We start from the raw sequence: 26106 nt of genomic DNA, 5'->3' as shown, positions 1-26106 counted from the left end.
AATGCTATGAAGACCCCAGAGGACAAAAAGGCATTCCTACATTTCCTTGGGATGGTACATTTTTTAGGAGAATTCATTCCTAACATGGCATCCAACGCCACAGCCCTCCGGCATCTCGTAAAAAAGTCCACAGTGTTCCAGTGGCTTCCCGCGCATCAAGCTGGGTGGCTTGAGCTGAAGGCGATGCTCACCACAGCCCCAGTACTGGCGTTCTTTGACCCGACCAAGGATACAAAAATATCCACAGGCGCAAGCCAGGACGGCATTGGTGCGGTGCTCCTCCAGAAAGACGACTCCTCGTCCTGGGCTCCAGTGGCATATGCATCCAGGGCTATGACTCCGACCGAACAACGGTATGCCCAGATCGAAAAAAAGTGCTTGGGTCTCCTGACAGGAATAGTCAAGTTTCATGACTATGTATACGGTCTGCCAAAGTTCACGGTGGAAACAGACCACAGGCCCTTAGTCCACATAATCCAGAAGGATTTAAATGATATGACACCTCGGTTTCAAAGAATTCTTCTTCGTCTCTGCCGCTATGACTTCGAACTCGTCTACACACTGGGTAAGGAGCTGGTAATCGCGGATGCCCTATCCCGATCCATCACCATGCCATGTGAACTGGGCGACTTCATTCGCCACATCGAGGCACAGGTGCAGTTGTGTGCCAGCAACCTCCCAGCCACTGATGAACGAGTTGTCCAACTTTCCATAATAGCAAAATCTTCCGCCGGGCTACCAGGGACGCAAAGGCCAGGATACCGGCCTCTTTCGCCTCCTGCACTCCCGGCTCGTCCGTTACCCCAAATAATGCCAACCCCCAGCTCGGCTTGACCCGGGCTTTCACCACCTTGGACATAGTCCTCGCAAAACCCCACCCAAAACCCATCCAGCGCCGGGCACGACCAGAACATATGGATGTGATTTGCCGGGTTCCCGAGCACCTCCCACATCTGTCCTCCACCCCAAAGAACCTATACAACCTCGTCCCTGTCATATGCGCTCTGTGAGTAATTTTGAACTGTATTAGGCTGAGCCTGGCGCAAAAGGAGGAAGAATTAACCCTACTCAGGGCATCAGCCCACAGACCCACATCTATCTCCTCCCCCAGCTCCTCCTCCCACTTGCCCTTTAACTCCTCCACCGAGGCCTCCTTCTCTTCCTTCAGCTCCTGGTAAATCGCCGAAACTTTGCCTTCTCCAACCCATACTCCCTAAATCACCCTGTCCTGAATCCCCTGTGCCAGGAGCAGCGGGAATTCCCTCACCTGCCACCTCACAAACACCCTCACTTGCATGTACCTGAAAGCGTTTCACAGGGGTAGCCCAAACTTCTCCTCCAGCTCCCCTAGGCTCGCAAACGTCCCATCGATGAACAGTCCTCCATTCTTCTAATCCCTGCCCGATGCCAGCTCCGAAACCCCACATCCATCCTTCCCGGGACGAACCGATGATTCTCCCGAATCGGGGACCAAACCGAGGCTCTCACCTCGCCCCTGAGTCGCCTCCACTGCCCCCAGATCTTCAGCGTCGCCGCCACCACCGGACTCGTGGTGTACCTTGTCGGCGAGAGCGGCAGCGGTGCCGTGACCAGCGCCCTCAGGCTCGTGCCCACACAGGACGCCATCTCTAACCTCTTCCACGCCGCCTCCTCTTCCTCCATTACCCACTTACGGATCATCGCCACATTGGCTGCCCAATAATAGCCAGACAAATTCGGCAGCGCCAGCCCCCCCCCCCCCCCCCCCACCCCCTGTTCCTGCTACGCTCCAAAAACACTCTCTTCACCCTCGGGGTCTTATTCGCCCACACAAAACCCATGATGCTCCTACTTACCCGTCTGAAAAAGGCCTTGGGGATCGTAATGGGAAGGCACTGGAACACAAAGAGAAACCTCGGGAGGACCGTCATTTTGACCGACTGCACCCTACCTGCTAGCGAGAGTGGCAGGATATCCTGTCTTTTAAAATCCTCCTCCATCTGCTCCACCAACCGCGTCAAATTGAGCCTGTGCAGGGCCCCACAACTCCTAACTACTTGGATCCCTAGATACCGAAAGCTCCTTGCCGCTCTCTTCAGCAGTAGCTCGTCTATCCCCCTTCCCTGGTCTCCTGAATGCACCACAAAGAGCTCACTCTTCTCTACGTTGAGTTTATACCCCGAAAAGTCACCAAACTCCCTTAGGATCCGCATGACCTCCGCCATCCCCTCCACTGGAACTGCCACATACAGCAACAGGTCGTCAGCATACAACGACACCCGGTGTTCCTCTCCCCCCCTGGACCAGTCCCCTCCATTTCCTGGACTCCCTCAGTGCCATGGCCATAGGCTCAATTGCCAGTGCAAACTACAAGGGGGACAGGGGGCACCCCTGCCTCGTCCCCCGATACAACCGAAAGTACTCCGACCTCTGCCGATTCGTAGCCACACTCGCCACCGGGGCTCTATATAGCAGCCTGACCCAAACGACGAACCCCCCCCCCGAACCCAAACCTCCGCAACACTTCCCAAAGATACTCCCACTCCACCCGGTCAAAGGCCTTCTCCGCGTCCATAGCTGCCACTACCTCCGCTGTTTAGCACAGGGCTAAATCGCTGGCTTTGAAAGCAGACCAAGGCAGGCCAGCAGCATGGTTCGATTCCCGTAACAGCCTCCCCGAACAGGCACCGGAATGTGGCGACTAGGGGCGTTTCACAGTAACTTCATTTGAAGCCTACTTGTGACAATAAGCGATTTTCATTTCATTTTCATAACCATGTCTGCCTTCAGTCCCTTTAAGTGCACGAACATCCGGGCCCTCTTGACCGGCCCGTTCAGGCCCCTCACATTCCAAGTGATCAGCCGGATTGGGGGCTATTCTCTCCGCCCCCCACCGACTAGCCATCTCCTTTTCTAGGCAAGCCACGTGTCCGTGCCTCCCGCACCCTCCAGTCCCCCAGGTGGTGGACCCCCGCCCCGACTACCTCTCCTACTTCCAGCTCCCCTTTGGCCAATGCAGCAGCAACCCTGTTCCCCCCCACCACCCTCCCCCCACTAGATGCACATCTAGCCATTTTGCTCCCCCCATGACACTCCCGTAAGTCAGCTGACTCCTGCTGACCCCGGCCTCTCCCGCCATTCCATCGACCCCCCAGTGTGAGAATCCCCCCACCCCTTGGCAGTCAGTGTGCGCTCCTCTCCAGCACCGCCTTTCCCCGCCCCGGCCCCACCCCCATCCTTCCCTAACGCTTTCCTGAGCCGGCCCCACCCCCTCTGGCGCAGCTCCTTTTTGCGGCCTTACCCCAACTCCCCATCCCCGGGCCTCCACTCCCCCTCCTCCTCCGTGGGGGCCTGCCCCTCCAACACCGACGCCCACACTCTCCCACGGCCCCCACATCAAATCCATTCACCCATCCCCACCCAGCACTCAAACCAAGAGAGCATTCCCCAAACGTAATAAACACAGTGAACACAGTAAATATCCCCCCACGACAAACCCTCAATTTGAGTCCAACTTTTCAGTCTGTATAAAGTTCCATGCCTTATCGGGTGTTTCAAAATATTTGTATCAATTCCGACTAAATCCTTGGGTTTTCAAAATTTATTGGGTGAATTCAAATTTCCACACATCTTAAACGGTAATAAAACAGCTATCCTTCTTTATATTGACCCAATGATCTGCAGTGTTGCTTACATTGCTTTGCATTGGAATTTGTTAACTAAAGTAGTTGGGCGGGATTCTCCGACCCTCTGCGCTGGGATCCCCGGCGCGGGGGCGGAGAATAGCCATTCACACCGGAAATCCAGCGCGACGGGCCCGCCAGTTCCGCCCGGGCAGTTGACGCGGCACCGGTCGTGGGCCGTTGGAACATGCCCCCGCAGCGATTCCCGGCAGTCAACTGGCCAAACCTATGATTTATTTCAGATAGGATTTGATTACTACCGTACTCTATCCCTATCCCTTTTCTATTTTGTGTTGTAGCATATGTAAATGTTTGCAGTACTTTATGCCATAGGCTGTATTGTCCAGATGCAGGTGGTCTGAGATTCTCCTGAAGGAGACTATCACACCATGTTACGTTTGAGGCTATCGCCAATGTTATGTCAGAAGAATGTGACTTATAAAGCTTTCAGTGAGTTCAGCTGACCTCTTGGGCATTTTAACCTACCTGCACGTTCCCTTGAAAGTTTTAAGAGTGCATTTTCTGCTCTTCCTCTCAAAGGTTTTAATATTTTGTTGATTGAACAAAGCCCTTTTCATGCAAAAGCATGCATATGCAGAACTCTCTCCTGGGTGGGGCAATTCCAATTGGAGGAGGAAAGTTCAAACTAGTTACTACCTGAATGGAACTGCTAACGTAGCTACTGTTCTCAGCTACTATTAGCTGCACTACAATTGCGCCCCCAAAAATAAAGAGGTAGAGCTTACCAGAGTTGCAGCAGTAGTGTGAAATGTTAAGTTGAAGGTGGGAGTAGAGATTGGCATGCAATGGCATATTGACTATCACTTTTCAACATCAGATAAGGATATATTAATGACAACTGAGCATTACATTTTCTCCCTTCTATCTTTGCAAGTCGTTGAACTCTCTTCGGGGCAATCTTTCCTCTTTTACATGGTGTAAACTTTGATTTTGCTGAACATTTCCATTCTTCGGTTCCATTTAGATGGTTGGCTCAGGTGCAGTACATATAACACGCTACGCAGGTAAGAATGGTCTGATAGTCCTGATGTTGATGCCGGGGTCCAAACATAAAAGTGACAGGAGCCTGAGTGTTGTGACGTTTGCATTTTGCCATGCTTTTTGGAATTTTTTTCTACCAGAGGAATCCTTAAAATTATGGACCATAACAATGTAAAGTATTACAAAAGTATTTAAACACAAATCACAAGTTTATAACAAGATCTTCAAATGATTTAGTAGAACCGTAAATGTGGTACCAGCTATAAACCTGGTATGCTGTACAAATCTTCAATTTCTGCTGCTGGATAGGGTTAAAGTGACTGCAAGATTATATTAGTTGGGATTTACATACCTTCCAATTGTGGTGCTGGCCGGTTTCCCAAAATTAACACACAGCTTTCTTAACTGCTGCTGTATCCCTGCAACCCAATTTTCAACTTTATTATATCAGCTGTCCTTGTAGTTAGCCATTTGATAAGCAGGGCTGTGGAGGCACGGACCGTACAAGTGAAAATTGAAGACTGGATCGGTGGGATCAACGACTCTTTTCTATCCCTCAATATAATGCAATATGCCATTGCATGCCAATCTCTACTCCCACCTTCAACTGAGCCTCCAAAATAAATACAGAGAGAGCATGAATAGTACTGAAGACCTGTGCTCCAGAATTTGCCGCACCCCGCACCAAGCCGTTCCAGTACAGATACTACTGGCATCTACTGAGCAATGTAGAAAATTGCCCTGCTATGTCCTGTGCACAAAAAAGCAGGACAATCCAACCCAGCCAATTACCAGCCTGTCAATTTACTCTTGATCATTCGTAAAGTGATGTAAGAAGTCATCAACAGTGCTACCAAGTGGCACTTGCTTCGCAATAACCTGCTTACTGATGCTCAGTTCGTGTTTACAAGGGCCACTCAGCTCTTGAGCTCATTACAGCCGTGATCCAAACATAGACAAGAGAGCTGAACACCGGAGGTGAGGTGAAAGTCACTGCCATTGGCATCAATGCAGCATTGGATCAAGCATCAAGCAGCCCTAGCAAAACTGGAGTCATTGGCAATCATGGGGGATTCCACTGACTGGAGTCATACTTGGCACAAAGGAAGATGGTTGTAGTTGTTGGAGGTCAGTCATCTCAGCTTAGGGCATTGCTGCAGGTGTTCCTAAGGGTAGTGTCCTAGGCCCAACCATCTTCATAGATTAGCATAGAATTTACAGTGCAGAAGGAGGCCATTTGGCCCATCGAGTCTGCACCGGCTCTCGGAAAGAGCACCCTACCCAAGTTCAACACCTCCACCCTATCCCCATAACCCAGTAACCCCACCCAACACTAAGGGCAATTTTGGACACTAAGGGCAATTTATCATGGCCAATCCACCTAACCTGCACATCTTTGGACTGTGGGAGGAAACCGGAGCACCCGGAGGAAACCCACGCACACACGGGGAGGATGTGCAGACTCCGCACAGCCAGTGACCCAAGCTGGAATCGAACCTGGGACCCTGGAGCTGTGAAGCAATTGTGCTATCCACAATGCTACCGTGCTGCCCCCAATGCTACCGTGCTGCTACATCAATGACCTTCCCTCCATCATAAGGACAAAAGTAGGGATGTTTACTGATGATTGCACAATCAGCACCAATGTTCAGCATCAGACTCCACAGATGCTGAAGCAATCCATTTCCAAAGACAGCAAGACTTGGAAAACATTCAGGATTGGGCTGACAAGTTGGAAGGACAACACGGTAGCACAGTGATTAGCACTGTTGCTTCACAGCTCCAAGATCTCAGATTTGATTCGGCTTGGGTCACCGTCTGCGCAGAGTCTGCACGTTCTCCCCGTGTCTGTGTGGGTTTCCTCTGGGTGTTCCAGTTTCCTCCCACAGTCCAATGATGTGCAGGTGAGGTGGATTGGCCATGCTAAATTGCCCTTAGTGTCCAAAAGGGTTAGGTGGGGTTACTGGGTTACGGGATAGGATGGAGGTGTGGACTTAAATAAGGTGCTCTTTCCCAGGGCCAGTGCAGACTCGATGGGCCGAATGGCCTCCTTCTGCACTGTAAATTCTATGATTCTATGAAGTAACGTTCATGCCACACAAGTGTCAGGCAATGACCATCTCCAACAAGAGACAATCCAAACATTGCCCTTTGACATTCAATGGCATTACCATCGCTGATTACCCCACTGTCACCATCCTAGGGTTACCATTGACCAGAAACTGAACTTGACCAGCCGTATAAATACAGTCGGGTCAAGAGTAGGTCAGAGGCTAGAAATCCAGCGGCTAGTGACTCACTTCCTGATTCCCCTAAACCTATCTACTATCTATGGCACAAGTCAGGAGTGTGATGTAATATTCTCCAGTTGCCTAGATGCGTGCAGCACCAACAACACTCAAGAAGCTTGACACCATCTAGGACAAAGCAGCCTGCTTGATTGGCATCCCATCCATAAACCTTCAAGTCCTCCACCATTAGTGCAGAGTAGCAGCAGTATCTAACCTCTACAAAATGCACTGCAGGGACTCACAAAGACAACACTTTCCAAACCCACAACCGCGACCATCTAGAAGGACAAGGGCAGCAGTCACATTGGAATACCACCATCTGGAAATTTCCCTCAAAGCCACTCACCATGCTGACTTGGAAATATATCGCAAATCCTTCAGTATCGCTGGGACAAAATCCTGGAACTCCCTCCCAACGGGATCGTGGGTGTACCATAAAATGCAGATATTCAAGAACGCAACTCACCACGACCCTCTCAAGGGCAATTAGGGATGGGCAACAAATGCTGGCCTATCCAATGTTGCCCACATTCCATGAATAAATTTAAACAAAAATTTTCATGTGCTTTTCGCGTAATATTCGCACAAATATTAAATCTGCAGCCTTGTTGCTACTCTATAAGGCAATTTGGAGCACATAGCCCAGAGTGTTGAAATGATTGGATGCTGCAGTAGTTGAAAATCTACACAGACTTGTTCAGTTTTAGCATGCTTAGACATGTGCAGAAGGTTGGACGTGCAAATAGAAAGTGACATTTATTTTTCTTCAGAAATTAATATCATAGTAAGTCACGCCTTTTCGGAGAAAGGATGGTAAACTCCAAGCCACACACCATCCTCACTTGAAATTATATTGCAGTTCCTTCACTGTGACTGGGTCAAAATTCTGGCACTTCCTTCCTAATCAATGAGCAGCACTCACTGTTGTTTCACAGCTCCAGGGTCCCAGGTTCAATATCCAGCTTGGGTCACTGTCTGTGCGGAGTCTGCACATTCTCCCCGTGTCTGCGTGAGTTTCCTCCGGGTGCTCCGGTTTCCTCCCACAAGTCCCGAAAGACATGCTTGTTAGGTAATTTGTACATTCTGAATTCTCCCTCTGTGTAACCGAACAGGCGTGGAATGTGGCGACTAGGGTTTCACAGTAACTTCATTGCAGTGTTAACATAAGCCTACTTGTGACAATAAAGATTATTATTATACCTAATCCCAATTAGGGATGAGGAATAAATGCTGGCTGAGTCAATGACAAACACATCCCCTGAAAGAATAACTAAACTGTTCTATATATTAAAGTACTGTAGTTGCAGATGACCATAGGCTACTTTCCCCTTTGAGAAGAAGCGCTGACAGGTGGTGAATTAACCTGAGGGTCACCATACTCAGGTGAGGTGTAAGGTTGAGAAGGCGGGCCTTCATGAATAACTTCAGCCAGTATGAGGAATTGGACCCGCGCTGTTGGCCTTGCTTTGCATCACAGCCAACTCATGTAATCATAGAATCATAGAATTTACAGTGCAGAAGGAGGCCATTCGGCCCATCGAGTCTGCACCGACCATTGGAAAGAGCACCCTACTTAAGACCAAGCCTCCACCCTAACCCTGTAACCCAGTAACATCACCTAATCTTTTGAACACTAAGGGGCAATTTAGCCAAACTATATAGTGGGGCATCAAAGATATTAAGCTTCTGGAACTGAATTAGAGGAGTTCATTCACACAAAAAAACAAAGTTCAAGAAAGAGCTAACAGAAAAGACAATGGCAAGGATTCTCCGTCCCTGGGATGCCCAGAACATGGACGCGATTCTCCGACCCCCAGCCGGGTCGGAGAATCGCCGGGGGCTGGCGTGAATCCCGCCCCCGCCGGTTGCCGAAGTCTCCGGCACCAAATATTCGGCGGGGGCGGGAATCGCGCCGCGCCGGTTGGCGGGCCCCCCCGCTCGATTCTCCGGCCCGGATGGGCTGAAGTCCCGCCGCTAAAATGCCTGTCCCTCCGGCGTAAATTAAACCACCTACCTTACCGGCGGGACAAGGCGGCGCGGGCAGGCTCCGGGGTCCTGGGGGGGTGCGCGGGGCGATCTGGCCCCGGGGGGTGCCCCTACGGTGGCCTGGCCCGTGATCGGGGCCCACCGATCCGCGGGCGGGCTTGTGCCGTGGGGGCACTCTTTCCCTTCCGCCTCCGCCACGGTCTCCACCATGGCGGAGGCAGAAGAGACTCCCTCCACTGCACATGCGCAGGAATGCCGTCAGCGGCCGCTGACGCTCCCGCGCATGCGCGGCCCGGAGATGTCATTTCCGCGCCAGCTGCACCAAACGCCTTTTCCGCCAGCTGGCGGGGCGAAAATTCGTCCGGCGCCGACCTAGCCCCTCAATGTTGGGGCTCGGCCCCCAAAGATGCGGAGCATTCCGCACCTTTGGGGCGGCGCGATGCCCATCTGATTTGCGCCGTTTTGGGCGCCAGTCGGCGGACATCGCGCCGTTTCCGGAGAATTTCGCCCCATGTTCCCCAATGGGTCGGAGAATTGGGCACAGCGCAAAACTGGAATGGGCGCCAGGCAGCGACCTGAATGCCATGCTCCAACCCTCGTTTGCGGAATGACCGAGTTCCATGCCACACGCCAGCGGGAGCATGGAAATAAATGCAAATGAGTGGTAATGATTGAATTCAAAAAAATATTCAGGTGCTTTCCTTCCAACCAGCATAGATATTGAGGGGTATATCCGTTTCTGAGACTGAGTGTTGACGCCGACGCAGAATTCATGGAGTCCCACGACAGCAAAATTGGCGTCGCACCTGGACCAATTCTGCTACTGTTAAGGGGCTAGCACCGGCACCACATGGAACACAATCGATTCTAATGAGAAACGGTGCCGGATTCACCAGTTTCGCAATTAACCCTCAGGAGGCTGACAAGCTGCAGCCGCATATACACACAGCACTGCCCACACACACTATCCCAGCCCACAAGATGGCAGTGAGGAGAGCACTTCCAAGAGTCATGGATGTCGAGCTGGACACCCTCCTGGACACGGTGGCGGAGAGGAGGATGACCCTGTACCCCGGCCCGGGAAGGTGGCTGCCAGCTGCGGCCATTCGCCATGCCTGGGCGCAGGTGGCAGAGACGGCCAGCACTCTGGGCAACATCGTCCAGAACGACAAGCAACATCCGAAAAAAACTGCACGATCTGCTCAGGTCGGCCAGGTTGAGTAGGCAACATTGTGCCTCTGGCACCAACCCCCGTCCCACACATCCATAACCCTACCCGCTGTCTACCCATCCCCCCAACCCCGCCACCCCCACCTGGAGGGCGGGCAAACTCCCACCATGCACCACCTGCTGGCACCCACATCGGCCGGCATGGCCGGGTGCCCTGGCCACGGAGGCCACCAGCTACCCACCCCCTGGGCTGCATGCGTTGGAATGTCTAAAGCTGTCGTTTTCTGTTTCCCTCCCACGACCCCCCAGGAGAAGGCCGCGCACAATTGCCGGGAGCGGGAGAAGACAGGGGGCGAACCTTTGGATCTGCAGCCCTTTACTTCGTAGAGCAGAGGGCCCTGGATGTGGCCGGTGGCCCGGAGGAAAGGGAGATCGCCGAGGTGGAGTTTGGCCACGGGCGAGGAAGTGACGCCCCACTTAATTGCGGATCCCTGTGACACGTGGTCAACCCCCACCAACACCACCCACTACGCCACACTACCCTCACCCCCCAACACCACCCCCCCACACCACCTTCACACAACCCCCACTCCATTCTCACCCCTACACCGCTCCCACACCACCCTCACCCCCACACAACCCCACTCCATTCTTACCCCTACACCACTCCCACACCACCCTCACCCCCACACAACCCCCACTCCATTCTCACCCCTAAACCGCTCCCACACCACCCTCACCCCCACACAACCCTCACCCAACCACCCTTACCCTACACCACCCCCAACCCCTCACCCTACACCACCCCCACCCTCACCACCCCCACCCACATGCTTACCCCCCCACCCACGGGCCCATGGTCTAATCATGCATCTTGACTTTGGTCTTGCAGGAGCAACTGGAGATGGGGCTGGTCCATCTGGCGATCTCCGCCCCCAGCCAGTGCCATAGCCTGAGCACCACCATGAGCTGAGCAGCGACGAGAGAGGCTCGGATGGCAGCCCTACAACCGAGACTCAGGATACCTCGGAACTCGAGCTGAGGATGGCACAGCTGTCTCCAACACCCTCCACCATGCCAGAGACACTCACCTCAGTTGGGCACTTTATTGAAGAGACTCCTGGGACACTCTCTGGTGCGCATTACACAGCTGATCCAGTACAGCAGGTGAGGTAGGAACATCCCAGGGACCAGCTGTCATATAGACAGGTTTCGGGCTTCTGGAACGGTCAGTCCCATCAATCTTGCGGAAATGCAGTCACAGAGCCAGGGACTACATGAGGGCTTGTTGCTGAGCATTCAGGTGCAGGTGCAGTTGGAGGGGTCCAACTACATGCAGCAGCAGAAGGTGGTGCTAACAATGCGTGCCACCCAGGCCAACATAGCACAGGTGGCATCCACGGTGGAGGCATTTTTGGAGGGGGGGGGGGGGGGGGCGGCAGTTTCGGCTATGGATTAGTCCAAAGCCTGGAGCATTCTGTGCAGGCACTGGCCAAGGCCTAGGATAGGGTTGCCACCTCACAGGGGCACTTGAACATCATAGCAGCGCTCCTGACCGTGGCCCAGTCACAGCATTGCCCAGGTGCTGGTCAACGTGGCGCAGACACAGAGGGAGGTTGTCCCAGTCCCAGAGGGAGATGGCGCAGTCACTGGCTGTTGTGACACAAACCCAGAAGGTGGTGGCACCGTCAATGGGTGATGAGGGGCAGTTCCAGATGGAGATCGTCCACTCCCTGTGCTCCATGGCCACCGAGTGTGGACCTATCTGGGATCTCACGGACCTCGGTGCACAGGACCATGCCCACCAACCACTGGATTGCCTAGGCGCCCCCCCCCGCACTACAAAGTATGGTGGTGACCTGGTCCCTCACACCCCCCCCCCCCCCCCAGGACCCCTGTAATAGGGGGACCCCCCCCCCCCACAGAGATCCCGGTAATGGGGGAACCCTGACAGGAGGGACCCCCTGCCTAAAGGAATTTCCCAACACATACCCTCCCCTAGACAGATCCCACCCCCCAGAAAAGAGACCTCTATATCGGAAGCTAGTCCAAGACAGTGGGAAGCATTATAGCTGTAATACTTACCTTGCAGCTTACTTGTCCATTCCTCGAAGATGAGCAGCTGTGCCTGCGTCTGGTTCCCACAGATTCACTGTCTGCATTCCATTCATGGCTTTCGAGTAGTGGTTTGGGTTTAACATCTTGTAAAAATAATCTGTCACCTTTATCCATTCATATCCCTTCACTCGAGAGTGCCCTGAGTGGTGAAACCCTCGTGTTTATAAACATTGGCCACATCAAAGAGATGTAAGTTGCACTTAGAGCATTCCAATTGATTCAATCGTGTGATTTCACTGCACTTACCTCTCTGGGGGAGGGCCCTATCACGGGGATCCCTGGGGGTCCCCCTATTATAGGGCTCCCTTAGTCCTCTATTACATGAGTCTCTTGGGGGGGGGGGGTGTCAGGTCACCTCCGTACTTGGGGGTAGGTGGAGGAGTGACAATTACTGTTGGATTCCATTTGTACCTTTTTACTTAACCAGGTTGGGAGTTGTACATTTCTTGCCTGCTCTTCTGACCTGAGCCTGGTGAGAAATGTGCAATGTATCTGGTTTCCAAATCAGGGCAGCAGAGTTGGGGCAAGTGAAGCCTTGTCCCCTTTTTACGGCACTAGCTGCTGTAAACAAAGTACGTTTAAAGGTCCCTGTGTTTAAATGCACTTTGAGAGGCCAGGGAGATTATAATAGTGTAGGATCGGGGGAGTGGTGGGGTTAGGATGGATTGGGGGTGTAGGATGGGCCGAGGGAGGAGGGTAAGATGGGTGGGGGTGTGAACCTAAATTCACTTTTTTTTAGTTCATAGGTCGGGATCTCCGGTTACTGACAAACCTTACACTTCTTGCCGGCCGGGAAATGGCCATACACATGCAGCTCGATTTGTTTTAATACTCCTCAGGCCAGGGACCGGCCCTGCACACCTGCGCAGAAGGGAAAAAAGAAAACCGCATGAAGAAGCAGGTCAATGGCTTGATACGGGCACTTGTAGTGTATCTAGTAGGTGCCTCAGGTAGTAGGCCACAGGAGGGGTACAGGAACAAGGTCCCAAACCATGGAGGGGTCAGGGAGAGGTCCCAAAAGGTACCAGAGGAGTTCTGAAGATCAAAGAAGGCAGCCAACATTTGGTGACTCCATGCTGTTGGGGAAAAGGAAGAGCAATGTTCTGTTTGGCCTAGTCAAAGATTTGAAATTTCTGGAAGGTGAAGCTTGAGTGTTCTCAGAAATTTAGAGGAAAGGAATCTCGGAAGGTGAGATTGCACCCCGATGAGGTTGGTCGATGTTGAAGCCGTCTGGGTAGGACTGATTATGGAGAGAAGTCCTCGGTGTGATCTTCAAATGTAGAGATTAAAAACCCTTATGAGAAAGACAAATTTTCAGTAAGATTGTTGGGTCATAATATGACAAACGTTTGGGTGGGTTGTTGAGAAATCCATGGAATCTGGCTCGGTCGTAACTGTTATCTACTGTGTATTGTGGTGTGTCCAACCACATTTCACCTGCTAATGTAGCCAAACCTTAGCCTAAATGTTAGATTATATGATAGATATTGTAAATTGTTTCATCTTTCTGAAATTGCATAAGAAAGTTTATCTTTGTTTATAACCTGTAGAAGTGTCTTCACTTTGTAAGTGTCAAATTTTATGCACTTTGTGGGCAACACGGTGGTGCAGTGGTTAGCACTGCAGTCTCACGGCGCCGAGGTTCCAGGTTCGATCCCGTCTCTGGGTCACTGTTCGCATGGAGTTTGCACATTCTCCCCGTGTTTGTGTGGGTTTCACCCCCACAACCCAAAGATGTGCAGGGTAGGTAAATTGGCCGTGGTAAAATTTGCCCCTTAATTGGAAAAACTGAATTGGGTACTCTAAATTTAATTTATTTTTAAAAAGGTATTTTAAACAAAATATTATTGGTCTCTAACTAGACTCAGCGTGACCTCCCATCAGCAGGTGGCGAGAGAGATAAATCAGGTGACATCCGGCTACCGGCAGAAGTTTGTAAGGCATACATGAGGGCAATCGCACATAAGGATAGTTCCAGGAGAGTCTAATGTAACCCTATGATAACTTGGCTTGTATAAGATTCTGATTGTTACCTTACCATGTATACATTCATAAATCATCGTTCTGGTTAAGTCGCTAGCAGTTCTGTAGAATCATTGCAAGACAAGATCACGAAACACAACATGGTACCAGAGGTGCTGTAGATTTGAGGGTAATGTCAGAAAAGGCGAAGTTAAATCGGCTGAATAATTGACCTGGTGAACTATGACCATTGGCGACTCAATACAGTAAAAGACACTGAAGTTCAAGATGGAAGGTTAAAGGCGCCCCACGAGCTTTGAGTATTGGGTAACGTAGACGAAAACTGGTGTGTCTTCAAGCAGCAGTTTAAGCTCTATGTATAAACCCTTGGCCTGCAGGCACAGCCTGACGAAAGGCGAATTACGTTGTTGCTCACGGTGGCAAGTCCGCAAGCAATTGAAATATATACTTTTGCTTTTGATAATGAAGAGGAGAGCAAGAAATATGATGAAATCATTGGGCATTTTGATCGACTTTGCTCCCCCAAAAAGAATGAAACATTTGAGAGATACATGTTTTGTACGCGTACCCAGAAACCAGGTGAATCTTTTGGCAGTTTTGTCACTGACTTGAGGCTGAAGGCCCAGTCCTGCAATTTCAGTAGTCTGAAATCTTCTATGATCCGCGACCAAATTGTGTTTGGTATATCAAATGATATGCTTCATGAGAGGTTGCTGCGGGAAGAAGATTTGATACTGGAACAAGCAATAAAAATTTGCCATGCGAGTGAGTTAGCTGCACAGCAAATCAGCACACTCAGCTCAAGGCATTCTGGCACCAACGTAAAGGAAGACACCAGCGCCATTAGTGCTGTGACGCACGTCATAAAGAAAGGTGGTCTCAGTGCGGGCGGGCATTTTAAGTGGCCGACAGGAGCCGGCATCTTGTGCCAGAAATGTGGCAATTGACATGGCCCATGGCAATGTCTGACTTTGGGAAAGTCTGTTCCAGGTGCGGCCGTGTTGGTCATTTCGCAAAACAGTGATTTTTGCGTCCTACAGTGGACCAAATCAGATCAATCAACATAGTTGATGAGATGTCTCCGGACGAACAGTTCTTCATTATTCTCAGTGCAACCAAGAACATAAAGATGAAGTTATAAATTCAAGAAAGAACAAAACTATTGAGAACAAACCTGAGGCCATTGAAGCAGGTGGAAAACCTTTGAGTGGCTGAATGACTCATTGGTACAATCCGACCTCGACATCCGATCGAGAGCCAACCTGCTCAGTTGGTCTGCTTTACACAGGCTGAATGCACAGCCGAAAGTCGTTGATTGACTGGGATTGCCTGTACGCTACAGGAAGAAAAAGATGGAAATGTTTGGTGAATGTGAACTTGAGCTTAGCGTGCACGATACAACGTACATGTTAATGTTTTATATTGTGGACATGAAAATCGAGTCCATCATGTGAGCGGATGCATGTGAATCCCTGAAACTAGTTGAGCAACTGTACGTTCTAGAAAACGGGTTGCTGGACTCTACAAATCCCTATGAGATATGATAGTGCAGTCCTTCGATTAGGATTGAGCAGAAGTCCAAGAGGAAGACGACAAATCAGATGCAGAGATGGAAGAGCCAAAGAGCATTCCACACTTTTGGTTAACAGTCTTCAAGAAGGTATATATACTCAGTGGCATGATACAGGAGCATGATGGAGCCCGTATTAAAGCATCTACAAGAAGTGAATGTTAAATGTTCAGAGCATGAACAGCCAAGGAGCTTCACTCTGGAGTTTAAGTTCGAGCCTAATAAGTACTTTACAAATGAGGTAATTACGAAAGCATACCAGATGGAATCGCGGCCTGACCATAAGACTATAAGACATAGGAGCAGAATTAGGCCACTCTGCCCATTGAATCTGCTCCGCCATTCAATCATAGCTGATATTTTTCTCATCCCCATTCTCATGCCTTTTCCCCATAACTCCTGACCCCCTTATTAATCAAGAACCTATCAATATCTGTCTTAAAGACACTCAGTGAATTGGCCTCCACAGCCTTCTGCGGCAGAGTTCCACAGATTCACCACACTCTGGCTGAAGAAATTCCTCCTCATCTCTGTTTTAAAGGATCGTCGCTTAATCTGAGATTGTACCCTCTGGTTCTAGTTTTTCCTACAAGTGGAAACATCCTCTCCAAGTCCACTCTATCCAGGCCTCGCAGTATCCTGTAAGTTTCAATAAATCCCCCCTCATCTTTTTACATTGAAACGAGTACAGATCCAGAGTCCTCAACCGTTCCTCATACAACAAGCTCTTCATTCCATGGATCATTCGTGTGAAGCTCCTCTGGACCCTTTCGAAGGCCATCACATCTTTCCATTGATATAGGGCCCAAAACTGCTCACAATACTCCGAATGGGGTCTGACTAGAGCCTTGTACAGCCTCAGAAGGACGTCCTGCTCTTGTATTCTAGCCCTCTCGACATGAATGACGAGCTCGCATCTTTATTCCTTGACAAACTAGAAATCATAGGGTGCACAGGATGCCAGGTCGACTGGAAGAAAGGAAAAAATGTCACAATGAAAACAACTAAAACTAAGCCGAAGCGCATGGGTTGGAGTACTCACAATATAGTTACAAAAACTACCAAATTACTCATTCTTTAATTTCTTCATTCCTCCTGAAGTTTCACAGCATGGAATGTTAAATAAATGTTCAGCAGCAAAACCCAATGCTGACTTGGAAATTGGCTGCCTTCTGCGCGAACACAATTCTGTGTGCAATGTTATATTTTACAAGGGAAATCATTGCTGAAGATATTGACTCCGAAGATGAATACTACGAAGATATATATAACGACTCCGAAGATGATGTGGAGCGTAAAGACGTGGAAGGTGAGCCAGGTGAAGATGACTATGAAATGTTTGTAAATCTATTTCGCAGCAGTATTAGCGAGCTTGATGAAGGGGCCCGAGAAGCGCTGCTCCAGTGGTTTGGCGGGAATGATGAGGTGGTCACAAGGGACACCCAGACTGGGCAGGACACCAAGAAGTGCGAGTGCTCTGAGATGGCTCACTCCAAAATGAAAAGTGGGATTGCAGTGGCCGACACCTCGGAGGAACAGCTCTCGACTAAGCTGGTAACAGAAGTGTTATGGGCCTGGGTTTAGAAAATTCCAAAGTATATCATGGAGTTCACCTGACCTACAAGTGTTTATTAATTTTGGTTACGAGGAGCACAAGGGCCTACCTTTCATGTGTTATTCAACAGAGGCCTTAAACACTTTTAATCAAAAGCAAGCTTTATTCTACAAATTCAGTTAACATTTTTCTAAACACACACAGTAAGCATTTTTATCAACTACAAACATAAATACCCCACACAACTACAGTACTCTATATATAACCGTTAATAAATTTCTCCCTTAAACTGTTCCAATTTAGTATCAAGATCCCATAAACCAGAAAACCTGGTTTGGATGCTCTTGAGTCCTTTCCAAAACAGCAGGTTTGAATTTCTTCCAGAAAACAATTATTTCTTTCAAGTTATCAAGTAATCTATAAACAGCTTTTCAAATGCAGCGAGAGAGGCAAAACAAGACTTCTCTGTCTGAGTCCAGCAGCCAAATGTGAAAACGAAAGCAAAAAGCTCATAGTCACAAAACAGCCCCAAACCAAAGCGAAAGTAAAACTCAGTGCCACAGCCAAGCTCTACCCATACAATGACATCACTGAAACCATGTGATAAGACAAAACTTTTCTTAAAGGGACACTCCCATGACAGAAGACATTGTACCAATCTCGGAGAAGCTTGCTCAAGAGACACATGGTGAATCGTCGCAGGTCTCTGAAATGGTGCCGGTAGTCGACTACTTGAACCTCGAGGCTACTCCACCGGAAAATGAGTTAGAGGAGGTGATGACTATATCACGATGAAGCCTGTCGGATCACACTTATATACTAGAGCAAAACCAGGATGACCCATCGTCTGGATCGTCAGGACCAGAGAGCGTTTGTATTGTAATTTCTTTTTTTTTTGAATAAATATTTTATTGAAAATTTTTGGTCAACCAACACAGTACATTGTGCATCCTTTACACAACATTATAACAATACAGATAATAATGACCTTTTTTATATAAACAAAAAATAACAAATAAATAAATATTAAATAACAAAAATGAAAACTAGCCCTAATTGGCAACTGCCTTGTCACAGGCTACACCCCCCCCCCCGCCCCCCCCCCATCCCTCCCCCTCCCCCCCCCCCCCCCCCCCCCAAGTCCTGGGCTGCTGCTGCTGCCTTCTTTTTTCCCCCATCTATCTTTCCGCAAGATATTCGACGAACGGTTGCCACCGCCTGGTGAACCCTTGAGCCGACCCCCTTAGGACGAACTTAATCCGCTCTAGCTTTATGAACCCCGCCATGTCATTTATCCAGGTCTCCACCCCCGGGGGCTTGGCTTCTTTCCACATTAGCAATATCCTGCGCCGGGCTACTAGGGACGCAAAGGCCAAAACATCGGCCTCTCTCGCCTCCTGTACTCCCGGCTCTTGTGCAACCCCAAATATAGCCAACCCCCAGCTTGGTTCGACCCGGACTCCTACTACTTTTGAAAGCGCCTTTGTCACCCCCACCCAAAACCCCTGTAGTGCCGGGCATGACCAAAACATATGGGTATGATTCGCTGGGCTTCTCGAGCACCTCGCACACCTATCCTCCACCCCAAAAAAATTTACTGAGCCGTGTTCCAGTCATATGTGCCCTGTGTAATACCTTAAACTGAATCAGGCTTAGCCTGGCACACGAGGACGACGAGTTTACCCTGTTTAGGGCATCTGCCCACAGCCCCTCCTCGATCTCCTCCCCTAGCTCTTCTTCCCATTTCCCTTTTAGTTCATCCACCATAGTCTCCCCTTCGTCCCTCATTTCCCTATATATATCCGACACCTTACCATCCCCCACCCATTTCTTTGAGATGACTCTGTCCTGCACCTCTTGTGTCGGGAGCTGTGGGAATTCCCTCACCTGTTGCCTCGCAAAAGCCCTCAATTGCATGTACCTGAATGCATTCCCTTGGGGCAACCCATATTTCTCGGTCAGCGCTCCCAGACTTGCGAAATTCCCATCCACAAATAGATCTTTCAGTTGCGTTATTCCTGCTCTTTGCCACATTCCATATCCCCCATCCATTCCCCCCGGGGCAAACCTATGGTTGTTTCTTATCGGGGACCCCCCCAATGCTCCGGTCTTTCCCCTATGTCGTCTCCACTGTCCCCAAATCTTCAGTGTAGCTACCACCACCGGGCTCGTGGTGTGGTTCCTCGGTGAGAACGGCAATGGGGCTGTCACCATAGCCTGCAGGCTGGTCCCCCTACAGGACGCCCTCTCTAATCTCTTCCACGCCGCTCCCTCCTCCTCTCCCATCCACTTACTCACCATTGAAATATTAGCGGCCCAATAGTACTCACTTAGGCTCGGTAGTGCCAGCCCCCCCCTGTCCCTACTACGCTGTAAGAATCCCTTCCTCACTCTCGGAGTCTTCCCGGCCCAAACAAAACCCATGATGCTCTTTTCTATCCTTTTAAAAAAAGCCTTCGTGATCACCACTGGGAGGCACTGAAACACAAAGAGGAATCTCGGGAGGACCACCATCTTAACCGCCTGCACCCTCCCTGCCATTGACAGTGCTACCATATCGCATCTCTTGAAATCTTCCTCCATCTGTTCCACCAACCGCGTTAAATTTAGCCTGTGCAATGTGCCCCAATTCTTAGCTATCTGGATCCCCAGGTAACGAAAGTCTCTTGTTACCTTCCTCAACGGTAGGTCTTCTATTTCTCTACTCTGCTCCCCTGGATGCACCACAAACAGCTCACTCTTCCCCATGTTCAATTTATACCCTGAAAAATCCCCAAACTCCCCAAGTATCCGCATTATTTCTGGCATCCCCTCCGCCGGATCCGCCACATATAGTAGCAAATCATCCGCATATAAAGATACCCGGTGTTCTTCTCCTCCCCTAAGTATTCCCCTCCATCTCTTGGAACCCCTCAGCGCTATCGCCAGGGGCTCAATCGCCAGTGCAAACAGTAATGGGGACAGAGGACATCCCTGCCTTGTCCCTCTATGGAGCCGAAAATATGCCGATCCCCGTCCATTCGTGACCACACTCGCCACTGGGGCCCTATACAATAGCTGCACCCATCTAACATACCCCTCTCCAAAACCAAATCTCCTCAACACCTCCCACAGATAATCCCATTCCACTCTATCAAATGCTTTCTCGGCATCCATCGCCACTACTATCTCCGTTTCACCCTCTGGTGGGGCCATCATCATTACCCCTAACAGCCTCCGTATATTCGTGTTCAGCTGTCTCCCCTTCACAAACCCAGTTTGGTCCTCGTTAACCACCCCCGGGACACATTCCTCTATTCTCATTGCCATTACCTTGGCCAGGACCTTGGCATCCACATTTAGGAGGGAAATTGGTCTGTAGGACCCGCATTGTAGCGGGTCCTTTTCCTTCTTTAAGAGAAGCGATATCGTTGCTTCAGACATAGTCGGGGGCAGTCGTCCCCTTTCCTTTGCCTCGTTAAAGGTCCTCGTCAGTACCGGGGCGAGCAAGTCCAAATATTTTCTGTAAAATTCAACTGGGAATCCGTCCGGTCCCGGGGCCTTTCCCGTCTGCATGTTCCTAATTCCTTTCACCACTTCTTCTACCTTGATCTGTGCTCCCAGTCCCACCCTTTCCTGCTCTTTCACCTTGGGAATTTCCAGCCGATCCAAAAAATCCATCATTCTCTCCCTCCCATCCGGGGGTTGAGCTTCATATAATTTTTTATAAAATGTCTTGAACACTTCATTCACTCTCTCCGCTCCCCGCTCCATCTCTCCTTCCTCATCCCTCACTCCCCCTATTTCCCTCGCTGCTCCCCTTTTCCTCAATTGGTGTGCCAGCAATCTGCTCGCCTTCTCCCCATATTCATACTGTACACCCTGCGCCTTCCTCCATTGTGCCTCTGCAGTGCCTGTAGTCAGCAAGTCAAATTCCACATGCAGCCTTTGCCTTTCCCTGTACAGTCCCTCCTCCGGTGCTTCCGCATATTGTCTGTCCACCCTCAAAAGTTCTTGCAGCAACCACTCCCGTTCCTTACTCTCCTGCTTCCCTTTATGTGCCCTTATTGATATCAGCTCCCCCCTAACCACCGCCTTCAACGCCTCCCAGACCACTCCCACCTGAACCTCCCCATTGTCTTTGAGTTCCAAGTACTTTTCAATACATCCCCTCACCCTTAGGCACACCCCCTCATCCGCCATTAGTCCCATGTCCATTCTCCAGGGTGGGCGCCCTCCTGTTTCCTCCCCTATCTCCAAGTCTACCCAGTGTGGGGCATGATCCGAAATGGCTATAGCCGTATATTCCGTTCCCCTCACCTTCGGGATCAATGCCCTACCCAACACAAAAAAGTCTATGCGCGAATAGACTTTATGGACATAGGAGAAAAACGAGAACTCCTTACTCCTAGGTCTACTGAATCTCCACGGGTCCACACCTCCCATCTGCTCCATAAAATCCTTAAGCACCTTGGCTGCTGCCGGCCTCCTACCAGTCCTGGACTTCGACCTATCCAGCCCTGGTTCCAACACCGTGTTAAAGTCTCCCCCCATTATCAGCTTTCCCGTCTCTAGGTCCGGGATGCGTCCTAGCATTCGCCTCATAAAGTTGGCATCATCCCAGTTCGGGGCAGACACGTTTACCAAAACCACCATCTCTCCCTGTAATTTGCCACTCACCATCACGTATCTGCCCCCGTTATCCGCCACTATAGTCTTTGCCTCGAACATTACCCGCTTCCCCACTAATATAGCCACCCCCCTGTTTTTCGCATCCAGCCCCGAATGGAACACCTGCCCCACCCATCCTTTACGCAGCCTAACCTGGTCTATCAGTTTCAGGTGCGTTTCCTGTAACATAACCACATCTGCTTTAAGTTTCTTAAGGTGTGCGAGTACTCGTGCCCTCTTTATCGGCCCGTTGAGCCCTCTCGCGTTCCACGTGATCAGCCGAGTTGGGGGGCTTCCCACCCCCCCCCCCCCCTTGCCGGTTAGCCATCATCTTTTTCCAGCTTCTCACCCAGTTCCCACGCAGCTGTATCTCCCCCAGGCGGTGCCCCCCGCCCATCCTCTCCCGTACCCACTCCCCCCTTTCCCCAGCAGCAGCAACCCAGTAATTCCCCCCTCCCACCCCCCCCCCCCCGCTAGACCCCCCGCTAGCGTAGTTACTCCCCCCATGTTGCTCCCAGAAGTCAGCAAACTCTGGCTGACCTCGGCTTCCCCCCGTGACCACGGCTCGCACCGTGCGACGCCCCCTCCTTCCTGCTTCTCTATTCCCGCCATAATTATCATAGCGCGGGAACCAAGCCCGCGCTTCTCCCTCGGCCCCGCCTCCCATGGCCAACGCCCCATCTCCTCTCCCTCCCCACCTCCCCCCATCACCACCTGTGGGAGAAAGAAAAGTTACCATACCGCAGGATTAGAACATAAAACCCCTCTTCGCCCCCCCCATTCGCCCCCCCCACTTTGTCCAAACGTTCTTTTTCATAATCCACTCATTCTAGTTTTTCTTCTACAATAAAAGTCCACGCTTCACCCGCCGTCTCAAAGTAGTGGTGCCTCCCTTGATATGTGACCCACAGTCTTGCCGGTTGCAGCATTCCAAATTTTATCTTCCTTTTATGAAGTACCCGCCTTGGCCCGATTAAAGCTCGCCCTCCTTCTCGCCACCTCCGCACTCCAGTCTTGATAAACGCGGATCACCGCGTTCTCCCATTTACTGCACCGAGTTTTCTTCGCCCATCTAAGGACCATTTCTCTATCCTTAAAACGGAGGAATCTCACCACTATGGCTCTGGGAGTTTCTCCTGCTCTCGATCCTCGCACCATAACTCGGTACGCTCCCTCCACCTCCAACGGACCCGTCGGGGCCTCCGCTCCCATTAACGAGTGCAGCATCGTGCTCACATATGCCCCGACGTCCGCCCCCTCCACACCTTCAGGAAGGCCAAGAATCCTCAGGTTGTTCCTCCTTGCGTTGTTTTCCAGTGCCTCCAACCTCTCCACACATCGTTTCTGATGTGCCTCCTGTATCTCCGACTTCACCACCAGGCCCTGTATATCGTTCTCATTCTCGGCTGCTTTCGCCTTCACGACCCGAAGCTCCTGTTCCTGGGTCTTTTGTTCCTCCTTTAGCCCTTCGATCGCCTGTAGTATCGGGGCCAACAACTCTTTCTTCATTTCCTTTTTTATCTCCTCCACGCAGCATTTCAAGAACTCTTGTTGTTCAGGGCCCCATATGAAACTGCCACCTTCCGACGCCATCTTGGTTTTTGCTTGCCTCCCTTGCCGTTGTTCCAAAGGATCCGCTGCAATCCGGCCACTTTCCTCTCCTTTTTCCATCCGTGTCCAGGGGGAACACCCTTCTGGTTTACCGCACGGTGTTTTCAGCCGTTAAAATTGCCGTTGCGGCTCCTATCAAGAGCCCAAACGTCCGTTCCACCGGGAGCTGCCGAAACGTGCGACTTAGCTGGTCATCGCCGCACCCGGAAGTCTGTATCGTAATTTCTAATGAGGAGGAGCCATTACTTGTTCTTCCAACAAGCTAAAAAGGGACAGCACCTGATGTTATAGATGTGACCTCCACCTAGGCACCAGAAAGCGAGACTCTCCAACCTCTAGTTGAGAACACAGAATTGGGTGTGGCTACACAATCCCTCGGAAGCACGCCGTTGCCATAGGTTCCAATTGAGGATCCGCACACTTCCATGCACACAGCCACGTGAGATAAAAAGCACTAAAACACGGGTTGCCAAGCCCAAATGTAAAAAGAACAGTACTCGCCAGGTGACCATTAAAACAAAAAAGAGGAAGAGGAGAAGAGTGGGAGATCTAGCACATCCCATTGATGAAAACAAAAGAGAAGATGTCGGTGTTGTGGCTGACAAGCCAGAGACAGAGAACATATGACGAAGCAGCAAACAGCATCGCGGAGAGAAGCAAAAAAAGAAAACGCTGGTGACACACACGTGGCCATCAAGGATACATGCCTTCAAAAGGCATTGTGTCAAAAGAATGCGAAGCGAGAGACCGGCACGCAAACCAGTCTTCAAAAAGGCTGGCAACAGCCCAAGTGATCACAAGGGTGATCCCGTGAGGGAGGCACCGCAAGGGACATACACTGAACAGCATATCACGTCTATGGACACACTCGTTAAATTTGCTTATATTGTTTATGCATATACCAAATGTGTAAAGATATCAGTCATGTTTGTACACAAACATCAATATCTCCTAAGAAAGGGGAATATGGTGATAAGCTAGGAGATAATATTACCCGCAGTAATATTAGCAGCAGTGTGACCTCCCACCAGCAGGTGGCATCAGAAATCAGTCAGATGACATCCGATTACCGGCAGAAGGTTGTATGGCGTACAAGAGGACAGTTGCACGTAAGGGTAGTTCCAGGAGAGTCTTATGTAACTCTATGATCACTTGGTCTGTATAAGATTCTGATTGTTACCTTTACAATGTGTACATTAATAAATCACTGTTCTGGCTAAGTCATTGTAGTTCTGTAGAGTAATTGCAAGGCCAGATCACGGAACACACCAGGGAGAGTAGCAGGGGGAACCAGCGGGAAGGTAGGAATGGCCAGTACCATAGTTACCCAGGAGGTTAGAAGTGGTTTTGATTCTTCTAACTGTTCCTGGGTACCTCTTCTGCTAAAAGAGTTGGAACCATCTGAAGTCTCTGATTTAAATCAAAGTTTTGGAATGTCCCTGTTGCAGAGTAATTGCTCATTGTAAGTTTAAACTTCCTGTAGTTCCCATTGCAGTCCTTGCCCTTCCATGGGAACTTCGGAACAGGAGGGTTATCCCAGTGAATCTTCTGGGGAACCCCTGGAGTTCAATCCCCCATGTTCTGGGCCAGCATACTTCCTGATTTTCTCTTCGCATATTTTTGATATACATTGTCCCTTCAACAAAAACGTTTTGGTCTCCCATTACCCATTTTTTCAGGTAAACCATTTGCTTACACTACAAAAACGTTATTAATTTTGCTTTCCATTTGTGGTCTCAAAACTGAACTTTCCCCACATTCATACGATATTCTTCTCAATGGCCTTATACTGCTCCAAGCATATAAACCTTTCCATGCTGCAGCTGCAACTTTGAGCCCCTGAATTTACTATCCTTAATCTGCCCAACAATTGGTATAGGACACAAAAATAGGAACGAAAAGCAGGAACAAAATGTGTTACTATGTAATGCATACAATTCTCTATACTAGGAGTTGGCAACCTTTCAGAAGTGGCGTGCTAAGTCTTCATTTATTCACTCTAATTTAAGGTTTTGTGTGCCAATCATACATTTGAACATTTATAAGGTCTCCATATATAATTAAACTGTTTTTGTATGTAAAGTAAATAAGGATTTTAAAATGCTTAAGAAGATTCATTTAAAATGCAGTTCTTACCAGCTTAGTGTGATCTTGACCTTGCTTTTCCTTGCTGAGTTATCCAATGTATTTGGATACTTTAAGTTGTACACAGGTTTCTGGGTGAAATGAAATGAAATTTCATTTAATTTTTTCATTTTTCACTTTAAGTTGCACACAAGTTTCTGGGTGATTGTTAACTGGCTCCGAGAGGACAAAGGACAAATGTGAAAAATCCTGTTAACACAGATTTGTGGATCCAAATGTGGAAGCATTACAAACGCAATTTTCTTTTAAAAGTTAAATTCACTGGCAGGGACATCCAGTAGGTCACAATAGAGGCAACACAATCTTTCTCAGTAGCTTCAAGTGCACTCAAAAGATCTCTAAACTTTGATGCCAATTGTGAAC

At 49.8% G+C, this 26106-nt stretch overlaps 1 long non-coding RNA gene across 1 annotated transcript in view; it reads right to left on the bottom strand.

The window, feature by feature from the left end:
* Window positions 1-25816, bottom strand: part of LOC140396237 (uncharacterized) — a 77708-nt gene extending 51892 nt beyond the window's left edge. The window contains exon 1 of the long non-coding RNA XR_011936492.1: window positions 25735-25816. This is a non-coding gene — a long non-coding RNA (uncharacterized lncRNA). The remainder of the gene's footprint in view (window positions 1-25734) is intronic.
* Window positions 25817-26106: the final 290 nt, after the last annotated feature.

The sequence above is a fragment of the Scyliorhinus torazame genome, chromosome 19, assembly GCF_047496885.1.
Source record: "Scyliorhinus torazame isolate Kashiwa2021f chromosome 19, sScyTor2.1, whole genome shotgun sequence".
Taxonomy (NCBI): Eukaryota; Metazoa; Chordata; class Chondrichthyes; order Carcharhiniformes; family Scyliorhinidae; genus Scyliorhinus; species Scyliorhinus torazame.
The sequence above is the reverse complement of the archived record's forward strand: the minus strand, read 5'-3'. Positions and strand labels throughout refer to the sequence as shown.